Below are 23145 nucleotides of genomic sequence, written 5' to 3' on the forward strand. Positions count from 1 at the left end.
AATCAATCAGCTGGAAAATCAATACCTGATTCTGTTGTTCTCTTTTTAAATTTAGAAACACTTCCTGTGGTTTGGCCTATTCCCCGCCCCCCACTCTTTCCCAATCATGTGACACCAAGGCATGGACTCCCACACCCCCTTATAAACCCCGATATCCAGAGCTTGCTGCGCCAGGCAGATCATGGTCTGAGCTCGAACTCGAAAATAAACCCTCTTGTGTTTACGTTGGATCTGAAGTCTTTCGTGGTCTTCTTGGGGGTCTCGTGAATCGAGCATAACAGCTGCAGCACCTGGGATTGGAGTGAGGACAGGAAAGAAGGGAAAGGTGTCAGGAAGAACTGAGCCAATGTAAGCACAAGGGGACACTGGATCAGGTGGTTTATAGAGAGCTCTTCCCAAGGCCTCAAAGAGACCCAAAAGATGAAAGGTCTGGAAATGCAAATGGGCAAGAGAGGCCTGAGCCCTGGACTGCGACCTACTTGAGGGCTGCACTGCAAGGGGCATGCCTCAGGATGTGTGAGGAAGGCAGCACACACCAGGGACGCCTGCCAGGGAAACTGTGACTTTTCTATGGCGCCTTTGTAAATAAATCAGCAGAGCTTTCAAAACATTAAAGAATTTTATTTGTCTGTAATGTGGATGCAGACATGGCCTGTCACGGACATTACATGAGCCATGTCACCAGCCCCAAATCCATATAGGCTTTTGACCAGGATTTGACCCCTTCACTGTATTATCTGAGTATTATCACAGATCACTGATCCATTGTCCTAGCTGTGAGGGTGGGGCTATTCAATCTGTGTCCCTCAATTTTTGGTCTATTTGAGGCCACTTTATTAGGAGCATACTGTATCTTTAATAAATCTTCTCTGGTTAATAGTTTTAATAAGTTTTCTCTTCTACTTTCCTTTCCTTTTTTTTTTTTTTTTTTTTTTTTATTTAAAGATTTACTTGTTTATTATGTATACAGTGTTCTGCCTGCATGTATGCCTGCAGGCCAGCAGAGGGCATTAGATCCAATTACAGATAGTTGTGAGCCACCATGTGGTTACTGAGAATCGAACTCAGGCCCTCTGGAAGAGCAGACAGTGCTCTTAACCTCTGAGACATCTCTCCAGTCCCCTTCTTTTACTTTCAACCTGGCCATATCTGAATGCTTGAGGTATGACTCAGAATAGCACATATCTCCATTTGGAAAATCGAATTGGGCAAAACATGTGGAATTAGTTCACTCACATCTCCTTCAATCTGTCTCTGACCATTTTATCTTTTTGTCCCAACTTGTTTTGGACTTTCACTTTTTTCTCACAATCCTGGTCTTTGGAGGGGTTGATTGCATTTTTTGTTTTTACTTATCTCTAATCAATTGAATTTACAGACATTTTATTAATCTTCCTTGTAATGCTACTATGACCATTTAACTTAATTGGCTCTAATATTGAATTTCTTGGTCTTTGCCAGAACAATTAAGAACCTTTGAATATTTTTATTCTCAATAAGCTATGTAGAACAGTATTTTAAATATTAGCTTCTTATTAATATCATAAAATAAAAACTATTTTACACAACTAATATTTATTTGGAGTTCCATACATGCTTCTGACAAAACATCACTTTAGCTGGGCGGTGGTCAGTCACACTTTTAGTCCCAGCACTTGGGAGACAGAGGCAGGTGGATGTCTGTGAGTTCAAGACCAGCCTGGTCTACAGAGCGAGTTCTAAGACAGGCAAAGCTACACAGAGAAACCCTGTTTCAACAAACAAATAAACAACCCCCCACACACATTATTTTAATGAGAACTGATAGTGATTGTATTTCCTGTTTATATGTACATTTTCCCCCTTTGTTTTGAAAGACAATTTGGATGGATATGAAATTCCAGGGTGACAGTTATTTTCTCTAAGCAATTGTTTTTTGAGACAGGCTCTCATGCGTTCTTGGTTGGGCTCCGACACTCTATGTACCAGAGAATGAACTTCCAGTGAACTTCTGATCCCCCTGCCTCTAACTCTAAGTCCTGGGATTACAGGACGACATCACTATGCTCAGCTTTGTGCGAGGGACAGGTCCAGGGACTGTGTGTGCTGTGCAAGCATTCTGTGAAACGTGGCACATTTCCAGACTGCTCTCAGCCTGTGGGAGATGCTGTCCCACTGGCTTCTGGTTTCCTAGCGGCTGCTAAAGACAGTGATGACATTTTCATTCTGCTTTCTGCATGGCAGAATCTAAAAATCTTTTGTTTATAGGGTTCCGCAATTTCACTACTTCTTCCTAAGCATGGATTCCTTTTTAGTTTTCCCTTTATCAGATAGGATGTTGAGGGGTTTTGTTGGTTGGTTCAGTTCTGTTTTGTGAGACAAGGTTTCTCTGTGTAGCCCTGGCTACCCTGGAAGTGGCTATGTAGACCAGGCTGGCCTCAACATCAGACATATCCCTGTCTCTGCTGAGATTAAAGGTATATTCCACCACGCCCTGCTATTTTTCCCTTAATGTGTGTGTATTGATGTTTTACCTGCAAATATGTCTGTTGAGGCTGTTGGATCCCCTTGAGCTGGAATTACAGACAGTTGTGAGCTACCATATGGATGCTGGGAATTGAACCTGGGTCCTCAGGAAGAGCAGCCAGTGCTCTTGACCACTGAGCCATCTCTCCAGTCCCCACATGCTATTATGTTGCTTCCTATGCTTAGACCACTAAATATCCAGAGAGGAGCAAGACACTAGGCATCTATACATTGATTTTATTCACTGAAAAAAAAAATGCTTCGTTAGGTCTTAGAACTCAACTACTCAAGAAAATAAAAATAGCTCTCCCTCATGCATTTATAGATTAAAAAAACCCACTTGCTTATCATATTCCTCACATACTAACCTTCTTATAAAAGAAAAGAGACTACCTGGCTCAGAAGAACATGTCAGAAACCAATTTTAACTGGCAATTCCCGTCTGTCCCATACCAATGATATAAAAAGGTCTAATGGCCAAAGTTAAAGAATTGAAAAGTACAATGCTCTCTCTTCATCTGATACATGTAAATCTATGTGAACATTTAATTCATAAGTTAGGCAGAGCAGAAGATTAATGGCAGAAATTAATGATAAAAACAGCAATTATAATACACCATAAATAACAATTATAACACACCATATACAACGTATGTGAGCAGACTTTTCTCAGTGTCTCATCGTTCTTTATTGACCACACATGGCCAATACTTCAGAAACAGAATGTGCATATTAGGGGAGACCACCACAGATTTAACTCAAATTTTTTTTAAAAAAAAGATTTGATTTTTATTTTTAAATTGTGTGTGTGTGGGCACATGGCCTCCATAGAGGCCAGAGGAAGTCACTGGGTTCCCTGGAGCTGGAGCTGGAGTTGTGAACCACCTTACATGGTACTGGGTGGGAACTGAGCTCAGGTCCCTGCAGGAGCAGGACTTGCTCTTATCTCCTGAGCCACCTCTGCAGCCTCATTAGCTTAGGTTTTCATGTGAATGGGTCCAGACATTTCTAATCTGCTGCTGCTTGAGGTCCTAGGCACCCCAGAGCTAGAAGAAACCCAGAGGTCATGTGATCTTCATTTTGCTCTTGAGGAAACTGGAAGAAGTCAGTTACCCTTATCTATATTCGAACCACTGAGGCTGGCCACCTGTTTCCCAGGAAGAACCCAGGACCACAGGACAGGATCAAGCTCCACCTATGTGACCTCAAAAGAGAGATCAGAAGCCAAAGTGCTTGCTGTGCAAACATGAGGACCTAAGTTCGTATCCCCAGTAGCCACATAAGAGTTGGGCATGGTCATACACTTTTAATTCCAGGAGACAAAGACAGGAGGCTGGTGAGGGTTAATCAGGAAGGCTAGACAAAATGACAAAGTTCAAAAAACAAAATGAGGAGTGATCAAGTAAGAAACCTGACATCAACCTTTGGTTTAAACACACACATTCACATTCATATACACACAGACACACACTCATACATACATTCACACACATATTCGCACACTCACATACACAAACACACTCTCTCACATACACACTCTCACACACACACAAACAATATATAGAGATTCTTACGTGTACCATATATACCTCTTGTTACCTACGATTAATGTCATTGTGCTTGCCCCATCCTCAGCCCTCACTCAGGAACTTAAGTCATTTTCCTTTCATTGTGGGCAATGCACACGGCCAGCTACGCTAAACACGGGTAGACTGTGAAGTGCCCGTGTGTGTGTGTGTGTGTTTTTAAAGGACATTGTGTTGCCTGGTTTCTAAAATACATGTACTTTTTATGTTTAAACAATTGCAAAAAAACACAAAAATATTCATTGAATGAACCTGCTTCCCCTGAAATTGATGGTTTAATCTTAAAATTGATCAAATTGTAAGTATAGGAGACATGTCCTGCCATTGGCCATCCCCACAGCTACCCCAGCCTGGCGCAGCATGAAGATGCTAGCCGAGCTGAGAGCCTGTGGTTTTGCTGAATTTCATCTCTTGCGTTCATCCTTTTTCTCGCTCCACACAGACCTCTGAGGGTCGGAAATTGGAGGCAAATTGACTTTACCATGGGAACTAAGTGCAGCAATTTCTTGGCGTTCTGCATCGTTTTAGCTGTGCTATTTTTATTTCTAAAGCATCTAGATGTCAGACCCTCACTTCTGAAGAGACATTATGGACTGAGGATGCCAAGCATGTTGTTTTTAAAAAACGCCAAAGAAGGACTGTCAATAATTAATGCCACGATAATTATAAATTCTAGCCAGACTGGGAAATCTCAGGGTGAGTCAGGCAGATCAGCAACCCGTGACCTGCTGTGGCGAGGACATCATAGCCGTCACTTCAGCACCTTCTCCTCTGTAGTGGGGCTCGGCCTCCATCTTCAACAGAAACGACAGAGCCTGAAGCCGCAGGCTTCAGAAAGGAGGTAGGCAAAAATATGGAATACAGGGACTTTGAAGTCATATGAACTCTGACTTTTACAGCCTCTTTGAATCTCAGTTTGCTGATTTGTAAGATCAACATAGAAATTCGGGTATCAGATGTCAGTATGAAGATTCAGTGGACATAACCCAGGTACTTTGGAGAATGACTGAAAAGCTCTTGTTCCTTCCTCCCCTCCTTCCTTGAGTCATTTCTGACATCACACAGAGCTGCTCCTCAAATATTTTGGACCATTGGTTCTGTGCTTCAGTATCCCAGTCCTGGTCCGTTAGGGTCAGTCAACAGGGTCTAGCAAGAGATGTGAAGAATAGAGACAAGACAGAGAGTCTTCAAGTCTCCTTTATTGAAAGGATATCATGGGTGTGTGTGTGTGTGTGTGTACATATATATATATATATATATATATGTATATATATATATGTGTATATATATGTATATATATATATACACACACACATATATACACACACACTTTACCACATGCACCTTGCAGCTGGGGGCACTAAACAGCAAAACAAGGTATGTGAGAAAACCAAGATGTTTGTCAGAGTGTGCTCAGCTGTTGTAGGCTGTTGAAAACAAGTCTCTTGTCAGGGTATATGGCTCAAGATGGCTGCAAAGATGATTGCCGCTTTCTGCTAGGACTTTGGCTCCTAACATATCCTGTCTTTTTAAATGCACTGTATAGTCTATGCCCATACCACTCAACTGGTAAAAGCAAGAGTCCTTTGTCACTATAGCACAGCTGGCCTACACTCAGGATTTGTGAATGACTGGCCCAATTTTTTTTTTTTTTTTTTTTTTTGCCATTCTATAAACATTATTTACCTAGTCTTACAGTTTGCTTTCTCTTGCTGTGATAAATGATAAAAAGCAACTTGGGGAGGAAAGGGTTTACTTTATCTTCTGATGCCCAGGTCATATTGCATTACTGAGGTAAGTCAGGGCAGGAGCCAGCAGGCAGGAACTAAAGCAGAGACTGCAGAGAAATGCTGCTTATTGGCTTACTCAGCTACCTTTCTTATACAGCCCTGCCCAGGAATGGCACCGCCCACAGTGGACCGGGCTCTCCTATATCAAGTAGCAATCAAGCAAGTGCCTCACAGACATGTTGTCTTAGCTATATTTCTATTCCTGGGATAAAGACTATAACCAAAACTTGGGGAGGAAGTGTTTATGTCACCTGAAGGCTTTTAGTCCTTCATCAGGAGAAGCAAGGCAGGAACTCAAGGCAAGAACCTGGAGGAGGAACAGAAGCAGGAGTCATAAAGATCAATGTTTATTGGCTTGCACTATGGGGCTTATTCAGCTTGCTTTCTCACACCACCCAGAACCATCTGCTCAGAGGTGGCTCCCAGGGAACTCAGCCCTCCCATGCCAATTATTCAAGAAAATGTCCTGCAGACCTGTCTATAGACCATGTGACAAAGGTATTTCTTAACCGAGGTTTCTCCTGCCAGATAACTCTAGCTTGTGTCAAGCTGACAAAATAGTAACCAGGACACAAGCCACTCTAATGGAGCTAATTCCTTACTTGAGGTTCCCTCTTCCTGGATGACCACTGGTTGTGTTAAGTTGATGGTGGATATTAACTATAATAACTAGTATATTTGAGACAGCCAAAGACTAAATGCCTGTGAAGTCACCAATTTCACACACTAATTATATAACATGCATGGGAGTGCAACTTTAATAATACGAACTAAAACAAATGGTATACATGCAATGTACCAAGGCCCCAAATTACTCATGTTATTTCAGCAGGCATGGGTATGCAGGAAATTAGGGATTTATGAAACTATTGCAAGTGCCAGAGACTAGACTTGGGACTCAGTCCTCAGGACTGGCTCTCATAACACCAGCCTTCCAAGGAAGCATACCCTAGGTCTGCTGAAAAGAGAGCACATAACCGTCTCTGCTGTCACCACCACAACTGATCCCCAGATCCACAAAACTTGCAAATGGGCATTACAGATGCAGTTCAGCTTCCAGCTGTGTTCCAGATGTTTCTTCTCAACATCCAGGGAACTAAGGTCCAGACATGAGATATCAGAAACTAGCCCAAGGAGCAGGAAGATAGCCCTCTCTTATGCCCATCGATTGCTAAAATGTCCTCTCTAGAGAACAATGTCTACCCCTCTTCCAAAGGCCAACAGCAAACAGAGGTATGATACTGGCCCAGAACACTGGGGTTACAGGAAGGGCATGGATGGCCTTAAAGCACCATTATAGAATGTCTACACCCAGCATAGATAGAACTTCTTCAGGGATACACAAATGGAGCCCCTCCCTTGTCCTTGCTTCCCTATACACTTCTAGACCTTCCTTTAGGCCATGTGCAATTAGGGCAGAACTGGATACATCTAGTCCCAAGGCATGGCTGAATACTCCAGCAAGGGTACCCTGAGTCCCCCTAGCCCTCTTTCTGAGAGGAATGTCAACAGTTCAACAAGCCCAGTTGTGGTGATTTGTAGGCAGGTCCAGCTGAACTCACACAGATGATGGCAGTTTGACTTAGGGGACAATCCTGTACAGATTTCACATGCTTGCACACAAATAGGGAATTAATGTAAACAGAACACTTAGCTGTAAGAAGTCTAAAACGCATAGCTGTTAGCTCTCCAGCCTCTGCTATTCGAATAGACACACTAGACACACAGTTAAATGAAATAGACTGACCTGTCCACTACAAACCCCAGTGGGACCTTGAAGCAAAAGCTTCGGGGATTCACATTCCCTAAGCTGGGTCTTCTTCAGTCTGTCATCTCTGCACTGGATGCTTCATATGTCAACTGCAGCTTGCCCTTTTGTTTCTTTTTCTCCCTGCCATTTAAAAAAACATTTTTTTTTCATATAGTATATTTGAAATCACACTCCTTCCCCTCCACAATGCAACCCAGGTCATCCCCACCTCAACTTGTTCATTCTCTAGCAAAACTAAAACCAAACCACCACCACCAACAAAGAGCTAAACAGACAAATTAAAAAAACAAACAAACAAAAAACCACGTAGCTGGGGTGTGGTGACAGAGACAGGGGGATCTCTGTGACATCAGCCAGGTCTACAGAGTGAGTTCCAGGACAACCAGGCCACATGGAGAAACTGTCTCAGAAACAACAACAGCCATTCACCAACAAAAACCAACAAGAAAAAAAAAAAAAAGGAAGGAAGGAAGGAAAGAGAACGAGAGAAAACCAGTAAGACAGAAAATACCAAACCAAAACAAAAAGCACACATAAAAAGTCACGAGTCTGTTTTGTGTTTGTCATCTACTGCGCATGAGACCTGTCCTGGAGTGTGGCCACATTCTTACTGTGTTTGATTCCTGCGTGACTAGAGTCAGCCAGAGGCTTTATTTACGTTTGATATTATATCTGGTCAGCTTTGATGGATATCATTGTCCCTATTCAGTTAGTAGGGATTAGAGGAAACCCAGTTAACATGAATGGTTAGACTCAGAAGGAGACAATGGACATACCAAGTGGTGATACCAAATGGTGATCCCATTTAAAACCTCACTGAGAAGTACACCAGAAGATGAACTCAGTCCTTCGGTTCCTGGGTCCCACATGGAGGAAAGAGACAGTCAGCTCCTACGAAGTTGTCCTCTGATCTGTGAGCCTGCACACACACACACACACACACACACACACACACACACACACACACACAAATTGAACAATTTTTTAAAAGGAAGACTTCAACCATGCGAGGCTTCCTGTTGTCCATCTGGAAAGGCTGGACCCTTAGGTTACCTAACACTACAATCTCCCTGGAATCCGGAGGCTGGTCCAATCAGGTGAATGAACAGAATTGCCTTTAGAAACAGTGAATACTAAATTTCAAACTCTTTGTAGGTGTTATAAATTGCCACTTGTTTGAGTGGCAGTTACAACTGCTACTTCACTCCAGCAAGACGCATGGGGGGGGGGGCGTTGTGTGTGGTGGTGTTGAGTGACAGAAGACAAGAAGCAGCCTACCTAAGTGCTCTATGAGGAAAACGAAATGGCACAGAAAGAAGGTGACCCTTAAACAACAGGCCAGATGTGGGAACACACGAATGTTCCATGCTGCTTAAGTGAACTCGTTCTACAGTCAGCCGCTACATTTGAATTGGGGAGCGCCCTAAAGCAAGGTAGTTCATTTCGCAGACCTCGGCTTTCCCATGTGTAAGGCAGGGAGCCAGACATAACCACCATGCCTGGGTTGCTGTGGAATCAGCCATGCCTGGATACAGGAAATAGAGAAAATGTGTGCTAGCCCTTCTTCCACCCGTGGAGGGAGAGAGACATCAACACTTTTTCAGGAAACCACAACCTGGTGATACAGTCAAAGTTGACATTTTTAGGGTTTGGAAAATTGACAGCCATATAGGTACCTATACAACACACACACACACACAACCAAAACCAAAAACAAAACAAAAAACAAAAACTAACAAACCACACTGGGTGCTATAGCATTCACTTGTGTTTACTCTGGGGGTACCCTATACCTTTACCCCAGCCTGGCCTTTCCACTGTAGAACTGACCTTAAAAACCTGCAGGAAACAAGGCAGTGGGGGTGATTTGGAGCTAGAGTAGGAGAGGGGTAAAAAATCTTTGCCCCTTCCCTCCAAGAAAGTCTCTGTCTAATGGTGACCTGGAAAGTTTTCTTTCATAGTAAAGTTTCTAATTAAAATAAAACATGAGAGAGAGAGAGAGAGAGAGAGAGAGAGAGAGAGAGAGAGAGAGAGAAAGAAAGAGAAAGAGAAGAGTGTCTTTAGGCTTGGCAGCTTCTCAAACTGGAAATACATTCCTCTAACCAAATACAAACCCACAGCTTCAGATGGAACCTTATGAGCTCAAGAGTTTTGGCAGCGATTGTCAGCACTAAATAATTTCTGTGCTCTGAGACATATAGCATGCTCTTCGGGAAGCCAGGCAACAAGAAGAATAAGAATTATTTCAAACTAACACCCACATCGCAACACATTGAGCAGCTGCACTCTGAAGAGAAAAATCCTGAAGAGCCGGCATCATCAATAACAAGGAACAGAAAGACAGATTGTTAAGCTGCGCTGCAGAAACACCTAACTCTGTTATATCTCATGGACTAGCTACGAACAACCTAAAAATGAAATCAAGGGAAACAATGTGGTAGAAAATGATGTAAAGATAACAAAATAACTGAAATTGACAAAAGAAATCCAAAGCTTGTACATTGAACATGACAAAGTGGGAGAGATGGCTCTGCAGGTAAAAGTGCTCGCTGCTCTTTTGGAGAATACAAATTCAGTTCCCAGCACCCACATTGGACAGTTCACAAGTGCAGGTCCAGGGAACACGATGCCCTCTTCTGGGCGTTCCATGGTGAAACCAGTTCTAAGTTCAGGGACTCTAAGGCTTCTGCACCTTCCCTGGTCCCAAGTAGAGACCCCTGAGAATGGGCTATACTTCAAAGGCCCACCCTCAGGTACAGCAAGGCCAACTACTGATGTGAAAGTGACACGGGCTTAGTAGGCCCTCTAGTGTGAAGACAACAGCAATGCAGCAACAGCAGACTGGCGTCCAACCTCGAACTAGAGTGCCATCTACTGCTGAGGCTGCAGCAGTGACCACCACCTCAAAGCAAAAGCTTTCTATCCCTAGAAGGATAGAAATGGAGTCAGGGGACCAAGAAGAGAATTATCAGCTCTTCAATGCCATTGGATGCCAGCAAACACAAACTTTAAAGAAATCATGACTTCATCTAATGGACATCTGAAACTGGCCACTAAGGAACTAGTACTTGAAATCTCAGATGGAATTTAACAAAAGATTTATTTTATGGATGTTTTGTCTTCATGCACATCTGCACACCAGCAAAGGCCATCAGATCCCATAAGGCCTACAGTTATAGATGGTTGTGAGCCACTCATGTAGGTGCTGGGAATCGAACTCAGGACCTCTGGAGGAACAGTTAGTGTTCTTAAACTCGGAGCCATCTCTCCAGCCCCCCTCAGATGGAGAATTTAAAGTAGCAATTTTAAGGAATCTCAATAAACTTCAAGAAAATGCCAAGAAACAATTCTATTCTCTATCAATACCACAAACAGGGAGATAGAAGAAACTTTAAATCAATGATGATCTTTGTACTAAAAAGGCGGTGCTCACAATGAAGTAAAAACCACAGCAGAAGCTATCTTTAGCTTCTGTTTCCTTGTCAGGTCAAAACAGTCTGGCAAAGCAACTTACTGGAGGAGTATTTATTCTGCCTCACAGCTTAAGGTACGGTGCATCATGTGAGGAAGTCAAGGGGCTTGAAGCAATTGGTCCCATGTAATCAACAGCCAGGAAGCAGAGAGAAATGAATGCCTACTGCTGTTTGGCTAATTTTCTCCATTTTATGCAGTCCAGGAGCCTCTGGATGAGTCAAGCTATATGGTTTTCTACATCAGTTAAGACAATCAAGACAGTCCCTCATAAGCATGACCAGGCACCATCTCCCCCGTGATTCTAGATTTTAACAAGTTGACAGTTAACACTGACCATCACGAAGAAGAAGGTGTCTGAAAAGAAAGGAAAAGATTTTTTTAAAAAAGGAAGACCAGGGAGCTCAAAGATAAGCCTGTCTGGATTTGGAGAAGAGATATGAGTGTGTGAAACAGCCACACTGATATCACACCCCAAAATAATTCTTTAATTTGAAAGTAGAGAAAGGTCCAAGGAAAGTCATTACTGAACGAGAAAGGAGTCAGTCAGCAAGAGGAATTACTATACATGTATATGCGCCCAATAACAGAGCATAGGAACATACAGGTCAACACTGATCAACAGGGGAGAGTTATAATAGAAGATGCTGGCGTGGGATCGCATAACTCCATTTAGCAATGGACAGACTACCCAGGCAGAAAACCAACAAACGGCATCATTAAACTGTGTCCTAGACCAAATGGAGCATGACAGATCTCCATAGAACACTACACCAGCAGCTGCCACAGACATGTTCTTCTCATCAGTACTTGCTGCATCCTCCCAGATCACACGACAGACTGCCAAACAGGTCTCCTCACAGTGTTATGCTGAATGTCTTTTGCAACCACAGTGCAACAAGGAAAGCTTTAAAAACCACAGGAACCTATGCCACGGGTACAAGATGCACCTAGACCACCAACAGGTTAATGAAGAAAAATAAGCCATACGATGTCCTCAAACAGAACCATAACACACCAATGCCTACAGAAGGCAGAGCCAAGCGGACACAACAGGACGACCAACATAAGCAGTGCGTGAGCTCAAATAAATAATCATCTTGCATCTTAAGGACATGAAGAAATAAGAAAAAATCAGATCCAAAATCAGAAGGAAGGTAATTATATCGGAGTGAAAATAAATGAAATGAAACAGTATTAAAAAAAAAAAAAAAAACCCCAAAAGATCAACAAAAATCAAGTCATTTTTTTAAGAAGCAAAGGAAACAAAAACCACAAGTAAAGAAGATTTCATCAGAGATGAAAATGGAAACATTACAATTGACATCACAGAAACATGAAGGATCATTAAATGATTGTTTGCCAACAAATTTGATAACCTAGAAGAAATTGACAAGTTCTTTGGACACCATGCGTTTGCCATTAATTGAAATTGAATCAATCTTTCTTTCTTTCTTTCTTTCTTTCTTTCTTTCTTTCTTTCTTTCTTTCTTTCCTCTCTCTCTCTCTCTCTCTCTCTCTCTCTCTCTCTCTCTCTCTCTCTCCCTCCCTCCCTCCCTCCCTCCCTCCCTCCCTCTTTCTTTTTTGAGACACTCCCTCTACATAGCTGGCTGGTTTGGAACACACTATGTAAACCAGACTGGCCTTGAACTCACAGAGATTTACTGCCTCTGCTCCCCCAAGTGCTGGGGTTAAAGGCATCCACCCAGCCACAACTGAATCATGAAGAAACAGAAAACTAGGGCAGGCAGACCAACTATGACTAAACAAGATAATAGAAATGTCCCTCTATTAAATAAACCTAGAACTTCACTATATCTGTTGTCGGCCTTTTTGTAATATGACAGTGAAGTGCCTGACACGGGATATGTATAAAGGAGAAGTTCACTTAGCTCTCGCTTCTGAAGGCTGAGTCTCTGAAATGGCATAGTGCAGCTGTGTGCTGAGGGTTTGTCCTTCTGCTGCACCACCTCATGACACAGCAACTACAGAAACATGTGTGGGCAGAAGCAACTGACAGCATCTCCAACCTGGAGCAGAGGGTGAGGGGCATGAGGGACAAAGCATGTCTCTGTTCTGTCCTCTCACGAGACCTATCGAAGGGGTCCTATGGTCTTCATGTGGGGCCTGAACAACTGGAATGGGGACTATCTCAAAAGCTGTTGCCTGAAGGTGGGATATGTTCTTCTAGCTATGATTAATCAAGATTGAATAAACATTGGATAATAAAAATGCCCATCTATTAAATAAACCTAGAACTACATGATATCTGTTGTCTGTCTTTTTGTGACATGACAGTGAAGTGCCTGACATGGGATATGTACAAAGGAAAGGTTCACTTAGCTTTAGCTGGGATGCCTTGTCTGGCCTCAGTGGGAGAGGATATGCCTAGCCCCACAGAGACTTGATGTACCAGGGTGGGGGGATACCCAGGAGGGCCCCCACTTGCTCAGAGGAGAAGGGAAGGGGGATGGGGGAAGGATTGTGGGAGGGATTGACCAGGAGTGGGACAGTGAGGGGGATCTAAAGTGAATAAATTAAAAAAAAAAAAGCAGGGTCCTATGAAAAATGATATATCCCCAATTATTCAAGAGCCTACTTTGGGGGTCACCTCCCAGAGATTCCATGACCTCTTGATAGAATAACCCAAAGACCAACAGCCTTCAGCACCTAACCAACAGCAGCTTTACTGATGAATTAATTCTACCAAATATTTTCAAAATTTATACCCATTCTTCATTTGGTTAAAAATCAATGACAATGGGCATGGTGGTGCACACCTTTGATCCCAGCACATGTGAGACAGAGGCAGGCAGATCTCTGTGTGTCTGAGGCCAGACTGGTCTACACAAGTAAGCTCCAGGTCAGCCAGGGCTATGTAGTAAGACCCTGCCTAAAATTAAAAGGGGTGGTGATAAGAGGAGGAGGAGGGGATGAGGATGATGATGAGAAGGAGGAGGAGGAAGACAAGGAGGAGGATGGGGAAGACAAGGAGGACAAGGAAGAGGAGGAGGAAGGAGGAAGAGGAGAAAATGTTCTCAAACTCATTTTATGAGGCCATCATTATCTTTTTATTAAGGTTTATTTTATTATTTTTAATTATATATATATATATATATATGGTGTAGAGAGCCAGAGGCATTGGATCCCCTTGGAGCTGGAGTTACAGGTGGTTGTGAGCCACCTGATGTGGGTGCTGGGTACTAAACTCAGATTGCCTATGGAAGAACAGTACATTTACTTTTAACCACCGAGCCATTTCTCTGGCTCCAGGCTAGCACTGTCTTGACCAAAGACAGCTACAGGCCAGAATTCCCAATGAACACAGATGCGAAACTCTCCAACAAATACTAACAAGAAGAATTCAGCAGAATCTTGGAAATATTATCCACTGCAACCCTCATGGATTCCATCCCAAGAGGGAAGGAAGGCTTAACATAGTCAACCAAGAAACGTGATCAATCAGCTGTCCTGGTTAGAGTTACTATTACTATGATAAAACACCATGACCAAAACAACCTGGGGAGGAAAAGGTGTATTTGGCTCATGCTTCCACATTCTTAGTCCGTCATTGAAGGCAGTCAGGATGGGAACACAAGCAGGGCAAGAATCTGGAGGCAGAAGCTGATGCAGAGGCCATGGATGGTTTGCTTGTTGTCATGGCTTGCTCGGTCTGCTTTCTTATAGAACCCAGGTTCACTGGCTCAGGGGTGGCATTGCTAACACAGGCTGGGTCCTCTCTCACCGATTGCTAATTAAGAAATGAACAACAGTTGGGTCTAAGGGAGACAGTTTTTTTAAAATTGAGCTTCCCTTCTTTCAGATGACTCTAGCTTGTATCAAGCTGACATAAACACAGGCCAGAACACACCCCCAATAAAATGAAGCACAGAACCATCTGACCATTCCAACAGAAAGAGTTCTTGATGAAATTCAAATCTCTTCATGATAAAAGGCCAGATACAACAGGCATAGTTAGCATCATCCCGAATACAGAGGAAATGGAAACCTTTGTCTTTGGATTATCGACCGTGGCAAGAATGCCAACTTATGCCACTTTTATTCTACATACTGCTGGGAATCCTGGTCAGTAATAAGGCCACAGGAAATGAATAAATGAGTAAATTGCATCCAGAATGGAAAGCATAAAGGGAAACCATTAGTACTTGAGGATACCATGGTGAATTCATCAAAGAGACAGGTCACAAAATCAACATAAAATCAGTAGCACAGCCATATGCCAATAGTTAAGTAAATAAAATAAAAAATAAAAAGGCAATGAAAAATAAAAAAGCAATGCTGTTTGTGTGTGTGAGAGAGTGAGAAGGAAGAGGAAGAGGAAGAGGAGGAAGAAAAGGAGGAGGAGGAAGAAGAGGAAGAAAAGGAGGAGGAGGAAGAAGAGGAAGAGGAGGAAGAGGAGGAAGAGGAGGAAGAGAGATAGACAGATAGACTCGGAGACAGAAAGATACAGATCTGGAAATAAATTTAACCAAAGAGAAAACTGAATGAAAGTAGTTGACAGGACATAAAGAAATAACACACCACACGTGGGATCAGATAAGTCAGTACTGTTAAGACATCCACACCACCCGAGGATCTGCAGATTTCATGTAATCCCTATTAAGATAACAACACTCCTCTCCACAGAACTGAGAAACACAGTCCACAACATTTGAGTAAGAGTTAAATCAACCCTGATCCAAGAGAACCAAGTGAGAGGCATTAGACCATTGATTTCCAAACCCACAGAAGCATCGTGATGCATCTCTGCTCGGGAGCTCTACAGCTGCGGCCCTTCCCTTTAGTCTGTAATATACTTAGAGTTGATTTTACACATGGTGAGAGACAGGGATCTAGGTTCAACTCTCTGCGTGTGAACATCCAGTTTCCCCAGCGTCATTTCCTGACCAGACAGGCCTTTCTGTCCATGACTTTTTGGTGCTAATCCTTGAGCCTGTGGCAGCATGCTACACTGTGGTAGGATGTGTGGTGTTGAAGGTCATCTCAGGTACAAAAGGATGAAATAGGAGAGGGACAGGATCCAAAAATTTATATCAATGACATTCCCTAGCAACCAGAAAATCTCCCAAAGGACCCCATTTTTTTTAAAGTTTCTACCACCTCCCTATAGCACCATGGACTGGGAACTTAGCCTTAACGCATGGGTCTCTGGGGAAGTTCACCCAAGCCTCGCTTTGTCAAACAAAGATCAGCTGACAGCTCTGTGGCCCTTTGCATTTATTCTCTTATTTCTGTTGTCCCTGAGTTTGCTGGTGTCATGCTGATTTGGTTACAATGTCTTTCAAGTCTGTTTTGAGCAAGTATTCTCACACTGTACATCTGATACAGACTATACCTAGAACGAGGGAGGACTCACATGACTTTGTAGCAAACAGTCTAACTAAATGACAGGCAGTAGTTTTAAACCAGCATTTCTCAAAAGAATACACAAAATGCCAAGAAAATGTAGAAAAAAAAAGATGCACAACTTCACTAATCATTGGGGAAATGAAAACCAAAACTACAATCGAATATCACCTCCCGCCCCCCCACTCCCCTGTTTCTTACTTACCTGGGAATATCATGAATTTTGGTCTTTTCACACCCCCTCCCTATCATCCTCTCTCATCCCCCTCACCCCCTCATCCCCCTCCTACTCCTCAGAGCCCTTCTTCTTCCCAAATCCTCCCCTACTTCACACCAGTATTTTGTTTTCGAGACACACTGAGTTTAATTAGAGTTGCCTGCATGAGCAGTTCCCTCCAAATTAATACACTGATTCAATTAAATCCCTATCAATAAAACCCAAAAGGTCTTACGGTGGCAAGTAATAAATGCCTTTTAAATCTATATGAACATGTAAAACAAAGCTAGACTCAGTGGCACTGGCCTGTAATCCTAGCTAAGTAAGAAGCTGAGGTAGGGTCATCGCAAGTTCAAGGCCTGCCTGGGCTACAGGAGGAGTTCAAGGCCAGTCCAGGCAACTCTGTAACCTTCTGTCTCAAGACAACAAGCAAAAGGAAGACTGAGGATATTAGCCAAGGAAAGAGCATTTGCCTAGCATGTGTGAGGACTTGGTTTAATTCGCAGTGGGTGGGGGCTGGGGGAGGCAAGGCATAGCAAAGGACTTAGACCAGCCCAAGCAGGTTAAAAAAAAAAAGTTCATGTGTTTATAATACTGATTTGAAAACCTCCTGTAAGACTCTGCAGTCAAGATAGACTGGTAACTCAGTAGGGCAGAGTTAACAGTCCTGAATCAACTGTTGAATTTGTAGTCAAAATATCCCTCTTTCTACCCTGTGTGCTAGAGATCAAACTTAGGGCTTCACACAAGCTGGGCAAGAGCTCTACCTTAGCTACCCCTGTCCTAATAGAGAGATTGTGAATTGAGTTGCCATGGTAACTAGATAGGTACAGTAGCTAACTAGGTAAGGTATCTTTCAATAGTCTGGTAAGGTATTTTTCAATAGACAACTGAAAACACACATGCAAAAAAAGAAAGCAAACCCTTGTTTCACTTGGTCAACAAAAATTCATCTAAAAATGCATCAAAGACCAACGTGTAAAATTGAGAACTTCTTAAGGAAAATGCATAGAGAAATCCCAGTTACCTTGGATTAGGCAAAGATTTCTTTGATGATCCTTAAGTGAATATGGACTTCATCCAAGGGAAATCTTAAAAATTAGTGCATAAACAGTTGAAATAAATTCACAGGCCAGAAGAAAAATATTTGCAAGTTTTGGGTCTGATATAAACAGTATCCAGGATAAAGAAAGAGCCCTTACAAAGCAGTCATAAGATCTTTTAAAAACCCACTTAAAAGCCAGGTGGTGGTGATGCGCACCTTTGATCCCAGTACTCAGGAGGCAGAGGCAGGAGGGTCTCTGTGAGTTTGAGGCTAGCCTGGTCTCCAGAGCTACACAGATAATATGCCCTGTCTTGAAAACCAAAAACCAAACCAAAACACCCCCAAAACAAAACAAAAAAAGATCAATAAACAAAAAACCAAAAACTCATTTAAAAAGTGGACACACATTTGAGCAGACATTTCGCCACAGACTCTTAAGCAACTCATAAACAGCGTGAAAAGTGCCATCTCTTAGTTACCAGGGAACTGTCAAGGGAATGACAGAGGTTCCATTCCACATGTGCCATAGAGGTTGTGGAAGACTCACAATAGTAAGTGGAAATATGTATGGCTATGTGGGAAAACAAGTTGGGTTTCTCTTCGCAGCTTAGGTTAGCCTTGAACCCGTGATCCTTTTGCTTCAGCATCCTAAGTACTAGTACCTACAGGCGAGCAATAGCAAATCCAGTCTATAGTATCTTGAAAGGTTACTAATAATGCAAACTTTAAAATACATCAAACATTGAAAAAGTTAAACAGTTAATATTCAATCTAACATTTTCACTTCTAGAAGTGAGAAATGAAAATAATTCCCCACGCAAATATTTATATAGAAATGTGCAAAGTCACGTTAGACATGACAGGCCAAACTCGGCAGCAAAGCAAACGTCCACCAGACAGTGAATAGAAAACAAGACAGGATGCATCTGCAGAATGGAACTATACTAAGCAATTAAAAAAAAAAAAGACTTCTGGGGCATACCAACAAACAAAACTCAGAAACAGGTTAGGTAAGAGAAGCTTGACACTAAAATTATTTAGTGCATGATTCCATGGATATGAGCTATCTACAGAGCCAGAAAAAAAGATCATGGCAGGCTTACTGGAAGAGGAGATTAATCACAAACATTTAAGTGACAACCTTTGCAATAAATTATTTTATATTAGACCATGGTGTAGCATGCACAAAGGTAAAACTTCACTAGAAATCGCAGCTGTGCTCTCTCATGAATGGATTTTACGTCTGCTGTGCCTCAGTACACTGTCAAGGATTGTTACAGTTGTTGGAGAAGAAAATACACTGATTTATATCCCCATCACATCTGCCTTCTTAATCAACCTAAAGATTATTCTCTCCTGTAAACACACTAGCATAGGAATCATTTAATTCCTTTCCTTCATAAAACAAAACCAAACGTCTTTGTTCTCCGCATCATAGACTAGGTTGTGAACCATTTTGCACATTATTTTGGCTTTTCCTTTCTGCAAGATCTCAAGTCTCTTTTTCTTTAAATTCTTTTTTGTTTCTATGTTTATTTTGTGTGTGTATGCCATATGAGCGTCTGTACTCCATGGAGGCCAGAAGAGGGCATTGGATCCCCTGGAGCTATAGGTGGTTATGAGGCTCCAGGGGTGGATGCTGGGAATTGAACTATGGTTCTGAAAAGAGCAGAAAGCGTTCCACTCTCTTTCAAGGTCCCCTGTGAAGGGTAGCCTCTATAGTTTTCAGCTGGAAAGTTTATATTGAATGTTTATTATTTGTCAGGTGCAAACACCTATAACAGTTATAATCTAGTCCGTTTGGTAATTTTCTTCCCTTATTAAATAGATCATGAATATATTAGTCTAGTCTAAAGATAGCAAACTTTTGTTGCCATATCCTATGCTTTTGGAAGATAGCATAGTTATAGTTACCATTACTGTGATAAAACACCACAACCAAAGCAGCCTGGGGGAGGAAAGGGTGTATTTGACTTATGCTTCCATATCCGTAGCCCACCACTGGAGGAAGTCAGGGCAGGAACTCAAGTAAGGCACAAACTGGAGTCAGGAGCTGATGCAGAGGCAGCTGCTTACTGGCCTGGCTTATTCAGCCTTCTTTCTTATGGAATCCAGGATCTCCAGCCAGGAGTGGCGACACCCACATTGGGCTGGGCAACCACTAGTTAAAATGCCCTACAGGTTTGTCTACAACCAGACCTCCCTCTTCTCTGATTAGCCTAGCTTGTGTCAAGTTGACATAAAACTAGTTAACACAGCAGACATCACCAATCAATCTCAGCATTTACTTTTTTTTTTCCCCCCAGGAACTTGGAAACCATCTGAAGGCACTGAGCTGGGAACTCACAATGATTAAAATTAAATCGAACCTCTTGCTTCTGCTAGAAACAACCATTGCATTAACTTTACATTTAAATTTTGACGCCTAAAATATTTGAAGCTGGGCATGGTGCCACCCGTGTCTTTAATCCCACACTTGGAAGGAAGAGGCAGTGCCTCTCGACAAGTTCAAGGCCAGATTGGTCTACATAGTGTATTCCATGCCAACCACAGCTACACAGTGAGACCCTGTCTCCAAACATTTTTTATTTTTACTCTTTTGCTCACATACTACTCAAAAAGTTGGGTACTACACTCATCAATTCATGTTTAATTGTTTTTTTGTATATTAAATTTAATCAATTTATGTCATGGGTATGCAACAGGATCTTGCTAGGTTTCCCAGGCTGGCTTTGAATTTGCTATGCAGCCCAGCCTAAATTTATGATTCTCCTGGCTCAGCCTCTTAAGTGCTAGCATTCCTGTGTTCACCTTGTATATTTAATTTTAAATAGTTATAATTAAAATGGTGTGATTTTTTTTCAGTTGGCATTTTTCAAAATTTATAATGTAACTATAGAATTTCCAGGAAAAAAGAATTACTCCGCTGATCAATTGTACTGTAATCAATGTATATGTATAGTCGACACACGTGTAATTGACACATAGAATTCCCTACACATCCCTGGTATGCATGCTGATATACTCACCAGGCTGTGTGCCCACCACTACACTCCCTAGCCACCTCACCTCTTTATTTTAAGCTTGTTCCTTTAAATAACCCGGACGACGTTTGGATTGTTGGGACTCAGGCGCACTCACTAACTCAGCTCTAAACACAGTACAGAACTGTAAAACCAACCATAAAGGACCTCCACCTCAGGCAGCAAATCCTGCCTGTCCAGCCAGCTTTACCGCCAAAAGAGAAGCTAAGCCCCAGTTGGCAAAGCCCATTCCTCTTTTTTTTTTTTTCCCCCCTACAAGTTATAAGCTCTAGAATCTGGCTAAGATCTGTATGAAGCTTCTTGCCCTGCAATCTCAGCATTTCTGTTCACTCATCTCCCACTTTTCAAAGATCAGGACAAAATCTGTGTCTTCTCTTCCTTGTAAATAGAGAGTTGTTTAATTTACTGGTCCATAGTTCCTGCCACATGATTATGTGTATATATATATATATATATATATATATATATATGCTTATATGTGTGTATATATATGTATCTATACACACACACACACACACACACACTCTTGTTTGTTGAATGAATAACTAAGTACCTTCCATAAAGACATCTGGTCATGACTTCATACTGCTCTTCTAACTATTCTGGCAATACCTGTTCACTGCTGACTTCTGCCTGTCCATCAGTCTTAGCTTAAACGCAACTTCCTTTCATGTCCCTCCTCTGGGCTAGGTGTTCCTTCCACACTATAAGAGCCACAGGAAGGAAGTTTCATTATTCATTTCTGGATTCACCTGATTCCCAAGCTCAGCGACTAGTGGTAACATTTATGCAGTATTCGTAATGAATAAATAAATGAAGACAACTGGAAAGATAGTCTGTCCCTGCCAAAAGAAGAAACGCACCCAGTCTACCAGGTGTACTGGGTATGTGTTCACCTGTCTTGGATCTTTTTTAATTAACTGCATTGAGATGTAATTTACATAGTGTAAAATTCACTCATCAGGATCTTACTAATGCTTTCTTGCTTCTCACACTTGGTAGGTGAAGGTCATTTTTTTATTTTTCTGATGGTGAAACTGGGAAGAAAATCTAAGTAGCACATTGTTGCGACAGAACAGAAACAGAAAATGGGCCCTTCCAGCCTTATTTACCAGGACTTGTTTTCCTGACTCATTTTCCAGCTGTGGCACCAAGCAAATTAACATCTCTGAGCCCCGGATCTTGGTGTATAAAATTTCGCTAAAGCAATGTTGGACCCTCTTAGGGTGAAATAAGACGGCCTGGGTAAAGGATCCAACCAGAGAGGCAGCGCTGTAAAAACAACGTTGGTTCCCTCCATCCTATGCCCTGCTAACCTCCGGCTCGCAAACAGCATGTCTGTCTGATTTTCACCATTTGTTCTAAGCATATTTTTGAAAATACCCAACCTGCCTGTATCCTTAGCCACCTCATTCTGTGATTCAGCAACCCTGACAACTGATACAGATCTGGTCCCTCCTTCTACTCATCCTTCAGGACAAGCTTTTGCCTTCCGTCTCTTGAAGGTGCCTGTTAGAAAGAACGTCCCCGCCCCCATCACAGGAGAACCATGATCTCTCCTCAGTTGCTATTCCCTTTCTTCTGTGCCGCAAGTATTGTGGACCAAAATCTTATTATCCCAAACCTCTGCTCTTTGAAAAAGGATTTCCCCATTTTTTAAAAAATGCTTTTTCCTTTAAGCCTCTAGTCTCAAATCACCTATTTTTTTTTTTTTTTTTTGATCTGTTTCTAAAGTCCCTGGGCGCCTGTATTCTATGTTTTGTAGTCACTGTAGGTACCGCTTCCCAGCGACCCACCGGTTCTTCCCCTAGCATCACATTACATCAGCTTCACTAATGCACTACATATCAGATGTTTTATTCTAGGCAGTCCATTAAAAACCGAGCCTGGACACAGGTTCAATTTAATATGGAGGACAGATTGTCTAAGGTTAAGTACAAACTGTTCCGAGATGTGGGGGGGAGGAGGACCGACAAATATTTATATTCATATTAAACATATATATGTATATACCTGTTGATTTTGTGCTTTTTCTCAATGTTTCAGAGACCCTCGAGCTTTCGAGTGATTGAGACGATAGAGGAGGGTTTCCAGAAATTTCGCCCCAAATTAAAAGCTTCATCAAAAAGGCTGCTCCATGCGCTCAAGGAACACCCACCAACAAAACCCATCTGCACAACCACCAGATTAGCTCACCGGCGAGTGAGACTGCAAGGTTTGGGGGCTTGGCTGTACCATTCTGTGCGGTGCATGGGGGGGTTCGAGCCTTCTTGGCCTTCCTCCTCCGCTTGTTTCTGCTCCTGCCTCCCCTGCTCAGGTTTTCCCAGTGAGTGAGGCCGGCGCTTTATA

General features: G+C 42.3%; 1 long non-coding RNA gene across 2 annotated transcripts; it reads right to left on the reverse strand.

Moving 5' to 3' along the window:
- Positions 1-1471: 1471 nt before the first annotated feature.
- Positions 1472-23046, reverse strand: LOC143443123 (uncharacterized). Of its 2 annotated transcripts, XR_013111874.1 has the most exons (4): positions 22810-23046; positions 7629-7772; positions 6133-6188; positions 1472-5237 (listed from the first exon to the last, which is right to left on the reverse strand). It is a non-coding gene; the product is annotated as an uncharacterized LOC143443123 (long non-coding RNA). The 2 variants fall into 2 exon arrangements; XR_013111873.1 differs by having other exon boundaries at positions 1472-6188.
- Positions 23047-23145: the final 99 nt, after the last annotated feature.

This window comes from Arvicanthis niloticus, chromosome 7 (assembly GCF_011762505.2).
Source record: "Arvicanthis niloticus isolate mArvNil1 chromosome 7, mArvNil1.pat.X, whole genome shotgun sequence".
Lineage (NCBI taxonomy): Eukaryota > Metazoa > Chordata > Mammalia > Rodentia > Muridae > Arvicanthis > Arvicanthis niloticus.